The 6330-nt window shown below is 47.3% G+C and overlaps 1 long non-coding RNA gene across 1 annotated transcript; it reads left to right on the top strand.

The window, feature by feature from the left end:
• The first annotated feature begins 4746 nt into the window (after window positions 1–4746).
• LOC309496228 lies at window positions 4747–5364 on the top strand. Its single transcript, XR_014205070.1, has 3 exons — window positions 4747–4857; window positions 4955–5017; window positions 5127–5364. It is a non-coding gene; the product is annotated as an uncharacterized lncRNA (long non-coding RNA).
• The last annotated feature ends 966 nt before the right edge of the window (window positions 5365–6330 follow it).

The raw sequence follows: 6330 nt of genomic DNA, 5'->3' as shown, positions 1-6330 counted from the left end.
TGCATTCTCTGATATTTTGTGTTAAAGATTCAACATCGTTGGGGTTTGTGGAACACGGCAATACCGCGAATGACAGTTCTAATATCTAAAATCAAGGAGGTACATCATTTCTTGTAATTGTGGGCACCATAGAGTGATTACAGGCCAATAAACTACATAGGCATAATATTTGGGACAGGGGATCATACACATCACGAAAATACATTTAAAATATTTTATACAAGGATTTTGGATCACACGTGGTGGGGCCTGCGTGTGTTTCTGTGTGTGTGTGTGTGTGTGTGGTGTCACCCAGAGTTCACACCACGCGTTGAACTTTTGGCTTTCCGAGCCGGGGAGGGTGAGGGTGTAAATGTGTGTACGTGCGTTTGAGTCCTTGGATTGATGCACTCGGCAGAGACCACATGTTTTTGGCATCTGGTCCCTACAACACTGTTTTATTGTTGTGAAGAGTTAATTAGTGTCTATGTGTAAATCAGTGTCCGAGAGACTCCCTGGGGGGGGGGTGCTTTCGGGATCGCTCTCATTGGTCAGCGTTAGGCTCTCCAAGCCCTAAACAGACGGTCTTTGTTGATTTAGACGTAAGAGATCATGTAGAGAGAGAGATAGTCAATGATTTACACCATTTTTCGGCGCCGTTTGGGCTGCACGTCTTGCGCCGAGCAATCTCAAAACAACAGAGGTGTCGTAAATGAGAGTGCTTTGGAATGTGAGAATAGCTTGAGTCAGAGCGAGACAGGGGTATTTGCAGATTTAGACTGCATTAATTAATTTGATTTAATCACCATGCAACTGGTGATCTGCTCTCCGTTACACCACCTATCCTCTTCTTCACTGCCACAAAGTGCCTATGGGGTCCCCTGACCACCTAACCTTCACCATAGTCTTCCTCATAGTCCAAAAAGGGCCTATTTTGACCCCTAACCACCAAGTGTTTTTTTGTGAGTGTGTGTAGACGTTCCCCTCTCTGTATGTTTGTGGGGGCCGTGTGACGCAGCTTTCTATGAAGTTTCGGGCCCCTAGCACCTCCAGGGGCCGAACGAGGTTCGGTGTGGTCCGATCGCCCCGAAATTGACACACACGTCCCGTCACGGGCCCCTGGGACGGTGTCCAGAGTTCCGTGTCCCTCTGACCTTTTTTCGAGCTAATTGGCCACCAACAGCCCTATGGAATAAGTTGCAGGTGGGACGTAAAACAAACAGGGGCCAAAAGGGGTCAAAAGGTCGCAGCGACCCCAAATTCGACACGGTGCTAGTCCAGGGGCCCCCGGTTCTAGATCATGGGTCGCGGGGTTCTAGATCGGTTCTAAGTATATAGAACCTTAGAACCGATCAAGGTATATCAGTCTATGAGTTATCTATGAGTGCAAGTGGCCTGTGAGAGAAACTTGAACAAGGGTTGCATAAAATTTAGCCCTGAGTTCTAGAGACTCGTCCTCCTGATATGTTGTTCGGGGGCCCGAGAACTACCGGCACGCAGTGTTTGGGGCCCGTGGGACCTCCGGGGGCCGAACAGGGGCCACTGACACTTGCAACTTATCCCATTCATTTTCATAGGTGTTTGGTGGACGGTGTGACAGAAAGGTCCGATCGGCCCGAAATTGACATATGCGTCCCGTCACGGGCCCCTGGGACGGGTTCTAGAGTTCCGTGTCCCTCTGACCTTTTTTCACGCTAATTGGCCACCAACAGCCCTATGGAATAAGTTGCACGTGGGACGTCGAATAAACAGGGGCCAAAAGGGGTCGAAAGGTCGCGGCGACCCCAAATTCGACACGGTGGTAGTCCAGGGGCCCCCGGTTCTAGATCATGGGTCGCGGGGTTCTAGATCGGTTCTAAGTGTGTGTTTCAGCACAACGGTTTGAGGGAAACGCCCGATGGTCCCGAAACTGACATATGCGTCCCGCCACGGGCCCCTGGGACGGGTTCTAGAGTTCCGTGTCCCCGTCTGCTCGTTTGGCTGAAAAAATACCCCTTGACCAGGAAGCGCCTGTGAAGTTTGAACTGAATAAGTTGCACATGGGAGGGCGGAAACACAGGGGTCGAAAGGTCGCAGCGCCTCCAAATTCGCCACCCTGGTAGTCGAGGGGCCCCCGGTTCTAGATCGTGGATAGCAGGGTTCTAGATCGGTTCCAAGTGTGTCTTTTTGCAGTGAGAAATTCTCCTCCCTTTGGTTCACTTTGACCATATGTCTGTCTGTGTGTGCAAGAGGGCCTGCATTAATTGGACCATGTGCTTCGTGAAAGGTGGACAGAAAGGTCCGATCGGCCCGAAATCGACGTATGCGTCCCGTCACGGGCCCCTGGGACGGGTTCTAGAGTTCCGTGTCCCTCTGATCTTTTTTCGCGCTAATTGGCCACCAACAGCCCTATGGAATAAGTTGCACGTGGGACGTCACATAAACAGGGGCCAAAAGGGGTCAAAAGGTCGCAGGACCTTGAAATTCGTCACGGACGACCGCCACGGGCCCCCGAGTCGGGCCCCAGAGTTTCGTGGCTCTAGGTGCTTCCTGAGCCTAGAGGGACCTCTAATCCTAACTGCTGAATTAACCCTAGCAGACACATGCTCCCATAGAGATCAATGGGAGACAGAGAGGTGCATAAAAAATAGCAAAAAATAAACCGGGCGCGTCTCGACCTGGCCCGCTCGGTATGTCGCAGAGGGCCACGTGACGCAACTTTTTGCCGAGTTTGGGGCCCCTCGGACCCCCGGGAGCCACTGACACGTGCCACTTATCCCATTCATTTTCATAGGCGTTTGGTGAACATCCCACCTGTAACCTATATGACAGGGTTCCTTTAAGCTGTCCGTGGACATGCCATTTTAAGGCTAATTATGCATAATTATGAACTGTAAAGAGCCCCAACACGTTGCGTTGTCTTCCCTGTGCACTGTACTCTATGATTTAAGCAACAACTCATATCTTTCCAAATACTCACCTGTATCTTTCCGAAAACTCTCCCGTATCTTTCCCAAAAACTCAACCGTATCTTTCCAAAAACTCACCCGTCCATATCTCGGCGCCTGGTGGCTATGATTTATGTAATAAAACATTAATAATCATGAATTATGACCTGTTAATGCATTGACCACGGACAGCTTACAGGAACCCTGTCAAATAAGTTACAGGTGGGATGCTGTTTTCGACTTTGAAATTTTCAGCGGTCGAGTGATTTTACAAAAGTGCCCACCTGTAACTTATTCGACAGGGTCCCTGTAAGCTCTCCATGGACATGTCATTTTAAGGCTAATTTTGCACAATTATGAACTGTAAAGTACTCCAGCATGTTGGATTGTCTTTCCTGTGCACTGTACTGCATGTTTTAAGTAATTAAACATTTATAAGTATGAAATATGACCTATTAATGCATTGACCACGGACAGCTTACAGAGACCCTGTCAGATAAGTTACAGGTGGGATGCTGTTTTATATTTTGATGCCAAGATTGATTAAAAATGAAGAAAATTTATTAAATATCAATTTTATGTTCATCTTTGGGCCCCCCTGAGCAATTTGCAGCCTTCAGAACCCAGAAATTCCACTGTCCATGAACAGCCTAAATTTTTGAATGGGATAGATTGTACGTGGGACGTCCACATCTCAGCCTCTGGACCCAATTTTGAGCTGAAACCTGCGCTCCTGCGCTCGTCTGGACGTGCCCCGACAGCGCTGTGAATTTCAGGGAGTTTGGAGAAACTTGAAAATCTGACTGAAAAATTCTCCAAGGGATTTTCCAAGCTCTCCATGGACATGTCATTTTAAGGCTAATTATGCATAATTATGGACTATAAAGTACCCCAACATGTTGCATTGTCTTCCCTGTGCACTGTACTGCACGTTTTAAGCAATAGAACATTTACAATATGAATTATGACCTGTTAATGCATTGACCACGGACAGCCTAAAGAGGTCCTGTCAAATAAGTTACAGTTGGGCACAGGAAGGGCCCACTTGCAACTTATATTACAGGGTCCCTGTAAGCTGTCCGTGGACAATGCATTAATAGGTCATATCATGTTTCTAGAAGTTCAAACTGAACTAACTTTGTTTCCATTTGTCAAAGATGCTACTGACTTGCCCATTGTGCCCATCAAAAGTTGTGCACCTAAGGCACCACCTGAGGTCACAGCACCAAATAGAAAATTCAGAGGAAAGGAAAATATTGCTGAAACTTGCCAGGGGTAGAATAAAGCTAAGGAACATCAGGTGTCCTGAGTGTGACATCATTTTTGAAAATGTGGAGCGACAATTAAAATCGGGCCATCCAGAGCTGACAGTAAGTCTAATCTCAAACTAGCATACTTGTTTTTGTGAATTCATTTAAAAAATGTTTTGAATAAAACTCTCTTCAGGGAAAAAGGGTCAAGTTGTTGACCAAACAGTTAAAGAAAGAGCTAGCAGAGGAACAGCTACAAAAACTGAACAACGGTCAACAACTTGACCCTCCAGTCCTGTCAGCTCTGGATGGCCCTGTAGAGACCCCTCTGCCTATCCCAGAGGAGTGCCTCCAATTGCTGGGTAGGTTTTGAATGATTTTCTTGCAATGGGAGTATAACATATTTTTTTACAAGGTGTTGATCAAACTATTGAGTCTGTTTGTGTGTGTGTGTGTGTGTGTGTGTGTGTGTGTGTGTGTGTGTGTGTGTGTGTGTGTGTGTGTGTGTGTGTGTGTGTGTGTGTGTGTGTGTTTATTGTAGATGAGTTTGAAATGGAAGGGGCTCCAAGCTTTCTGGGTAAGTGATCAACATGTAATTATGCTGTTTATACAAGAACAACACATTAATAACTTTTTTTTATTTTTGATTGTAGCCCTTCTTATGGAGAACAATGAGCCACCCAAAGAAGCGCAAAGCCTCGGTAGGTTGAACAATTGTTTAAACTTGTACTGTATTGTTTTTCTCCATGAACAGGACATTAATAAAAAAAAATATGAACTTTTTCTTGTTCTTCTTAGACGAGTTATTCAGGGAGGTAAGCGAGTATGAGCAGTGTTTTCAGGCGTCTTCAGGTGCACAAGGTAAGTAATAGGTGATAAGTTTACATGCATGAAACCAAGTTTTGTTGTTGTGTTATTTATTTTTTAATCGTTTTTCTTTGTTTCCCTTTTCTTTTTTTCATTTGCCAAGTTCTGCAGGACAACACAGACTTGTGCACTGTCGACCTCAGCGACCTGCTTGATTTGTAAATAGTTTGTATAAATGTATATAGTTCAAATATTTTATGCCATAGTTTTATATTTATTTCGTTTTATATATTATATATATTGTATTTATGTTTTACATATTGTATTTTCAAATATATTTCTGTTTTACTGTCCTTTGTTCTGTTCAATTTGTACTTTTATAAATCATGTTAAATAAATGTTCATCGAATTATGGTTCAAAAATTAAAATTTTAAAATGGTTTTGTCTGTCTCATCTATTTGTCCAAAACATACCAACTATAGCTTATTTGACATGATCCAGATAGGCTTTCCGTGGAGATGACATTTTAAGTCTAATGATGCATAGTTATGCCGATGGGACACATAGGCCATTCGTGGTCACACAGGAGGTCAGGGGGACGAATAGGCTGTTCGTGGTCAGTAAGCGGGGCAACGGGCTGTCACTTAGATTGGCCGTGGACGAACAGGCCGTTCGTGGTCAAATAGGCGGTCAGTGGGACGAATAGGCTGTCCGTGGTCAGTGGGCGGGGCCACGGGCTGTCACCGAGATCGGCCGTGGAGTAAGAGGCCGTTCGTGGTCAAATAGGCGGTCAGTGGGACGAATAGGCTGTCAGTGGGCGGGGCCACGGGCTGTCACCTAGATCGGCCGTGGACTAAGTGGTCGTGGTCAAATAGGCGGTCAGTGGGATGAATAGGCTGTCCGTGGTCACACTGGCGGTCAGGGGGACGAACGGGCACTTCGTGGTCACATAGGCGGTCAGTGGGACGAATGGGCACTTCGTGGTCACACGGGCGGTTAGGGGGACGAATAGGCCGTTCGTGGTCACACAGGCGGTCAGGGGGACGAACGGGCACTTCGTGGTCACACGGGCGGTTAGGGGGACGAATAGGCCGTTCGTGGTCAGTGGGCGTGGTCAGGGGGCGGTCACGGGCGGTCAAACTGGCGGTTAGGGGGACGAATAGGCTGTTCGTGTCAGTGGGCGTGGTCGGGGGCGGTCACGGGCGCTCAGTGGGACGAACGGGCGCTTCGTGGTCGGCGGGTGTGGTCAGGGAATCTGCCGAAAAGGCGGTCAGGGGGAGGCACGTGCGCTCCGTGGACGCCCGCCTGCAACCTATTCGGCGCGCGTCGAAACGATTGCAGGTGGCCGGGTGTCGCCCCCCTGTGG

This window comes from Leuciscus leuciscus (assembly GCF_965113295.1).
Source record: "Leuciscus leuciscus genome assembly, chromosome: 4".
NCBI classification, from domain to species: domain Eukaryota; kingdom Metazoa; phylum Chordata; class Actinopteri; order Cypriniformes; family Leuciscidae; genus Leuciscus; species Leuciscus leuciscus.
This window is presented reverse-complemented; position numbering and strand designations above follow the sequence as displayed.